This window comes from Propithecus coquereli, unplaced genomic scaffold, assembly GCF_000956105.1.
Source record: "Propithecus coquereli isolate 6110/MARCELLA unplaced genomic scaffold, Pcoq_1.0 Scaffold368, whole genome shotgun sequence".
Classification (NCBI taxonomy): Eukaryota; Metazoa; Chordata; class Mammalia; order Primates; family Indriidae; genus Propithecus; species Propithecus coquereli.
Genome location: NW_012149374.1, coordinates 1,276,767 through 1,279,427, shown reverse-complemented (window position 1 = coordinate 1,279,427; position 2,661 = coordinate 1,276,767).

Genomic DNA, 2,661 nt, shown 5'->3' with positions numbered 1-2,661 from the left:
AAAAAGTTCTCATTCATCATATCTGTGGATCATCTGAGGCTGATGGGGAAATTGCATATTTACAACAATTTAAATCAAAATCTAAGCATATTCAAACATATTATAAAATAGGATGAATCTAAAAAAGATCAAATAGGCCTAAGATCAACAAGACTAATATCCTACATTTGGGTCCCAACAATCAACTGGGTAATTGTGAGACAGATAAGTTGTATCTTAGCAAACGCCAGAGAACCAATGCTGAACATATTTGGAGTTATCTAAGAGCTGAAGCTATTAAAAAAAATTGTGAAAACATAATCTGAATAGAACTATAAAATCTAAAATGAACGATGACATAATTTAATTCTCTTGTGTTGTCAGACTAACCCTGGACCGAGGCCTTCCACTCATGATCTCACTCTTAAAAGAGATGTAGATACATGTAAGAAAAAAACATAAATTAGCCAAGGCTGTGTAAAGTTTTGCACACAATTTACATGAAGAATATTAAAGGAACTGGGGTAGAAATATAAGAGTTAGGAGGATTCTTTTGGCTGACAGTCAGAGAACGCTCAACTAAAAGTGGCTTGAAGAATTACAATGGACTGAATGTTCGTGTTCCCCCAAAACTCGTATGTTGAAGCCCTAACCCCACAATGTGTTGGTGTTTGGCGTTGGGGGTCTTTGAGAGGTAATTAGGTTTAAATGAGGTCATGAGGGTAGAGTCCCCATGATGGGACTAATGTCCCCATGAGAAGAGGAAGAGATTGGAGCTCTCTGTGTTTGCCTTGTTAGGACCCAACTAGAAGGCTACAAGCCAGGAAGAGGGCCCACACCAGAACCTGATCGTGTCAGCACCCTGATCTTGAGCTCTCAGCCTCCAATACTATGAGAAAATAGATTTCTGTTGTTTAAGCCACCCAGTCTATGGTATTTTGTTATAGCAGCCCGAGCTGACTAAGACAATACTGGTATTTTATTATCTCAAAAGACAAGAAGTCTAGAAGTTGATAGTTCAAGAATGGGCTCGGTTGTTCAGTGATGTCAACAAGAACCCTTTTGTCATTGCGCTTCATTATCCCCAGCTTTTCGCCTTTGGTGCTGTGGGCTGGTCCCTCATGGTTGCAAGATGGCTGCTGTATTGTCACTTCACACAGCCATGTCCAAATCAGGACAAAACTTTCTCTTTGTGGGCCTTTATTTTTTATAGGGATAAAATAGCAAAATACTCAACATGTGCCATTGTCAGAACCGACCACACACCTATCTTAGAATAATCTGTGATACCAGGGAATAGAGCTATCGTGACCAGCCTGGGACAGTCATGACTCATTTCCAGGGACTGGGGAATTCCTGAATATGCTGCACCTCCATATGTAAACAAAACTGGAGGAAAATGAAGAATGGCATTGATCCAGAAAACCACAGTATTTTCTGTGACGCTGTAGAGGAGAAGAATTTCTCTATTACAAAAAAGAAGATCACAGTAGAGAGTGGTCTTCCAACATTTTGCTGAAATAAACTACGAAATATGAGTAAGCCTTGTTCAGCATAGTCTTAGAATGTAGAACTAAGATCAATGGGAAACTCACAGAGAAAAAGATATTTTTAATACAGTTACTCAGGCATTTTTGGATTTTCTGTCATCACTGGGTGTACCAGGATGGAGAAGATCAAGCATTAGAAGGTATATTGATTAGAAAGAACTTTAAGATACCTTTAAGCCCTATACTTCCAGAAATGGGTCTAATAAAAATATAAATAGATTTTTTTAACATGTATTATACACCACTGGGCTCATGAAGTCTAAAGAGGTAATGGAAATAGGTAACAGAAATGCTATCCTTTTATTTTAATACTTTATATTAGTTTCCTGTTGCTGCTAGACAAATTGCCACAAACTTAGTGACTTAAAACATCCCAAATTTATTTTCTTACAGTTCGGGAGGTCAGAAGTCTAGAGTGGGTGGCCAGGATGCGCGACTTCTGGGGGCTCCAGGGCAGAGGGCGTTTCTGCGTGTTCTCCGGTGTCTGGAGGCGGCTCGTGCTCCTTGGCTCGAGGCCCCACATCGCTTTGCCCTCGGCTTCTTTTGTCACATCTCCTTGTCTCGCACGGCTTCCACTGGCACAGAACCTCCTCTGACTCTGGCCCTCCTGTCTCCCTCTTATAAGGACCCTTGAGAGTCTCTTGGACCCACCCAGATAGTCCAGGACAATCTCCCCACCTTAACTGAATCACATTCGCAAAGTCCCTTTTGCCCTGGAAAGTGCCATGTTCACAGGGTTGGGAGATTAGGACCCTGACATCCTTAGAGGGCCATTATTCAGCCTACTGGATGCTTCACATGCTTTTCATTTGATCTTTTTAGGATATCTAGCCTAAAAATTCTTAAGTTCTCCCCTAGAAAACATATTGGAAAACATATTGGAACTTGCCCCCTTAGTATTTCACATTGATATTAAGGAACAGGGTTAATATTATGAGATTTTCTATTTCCATCAATACAGATACACTATATATTATGGGTTACAAAATAAATATGACATGACAAACTGTATTTCTGGAGTAATAGTGTAACCTTGTAAACATATTTCCCTTTTTTGGATCACACTAACCAAAAGATTGGGCCCCAGGAAAAATGTGTTCCAAGAGCAGTAGTAGGGAAGGAATATTTCAAA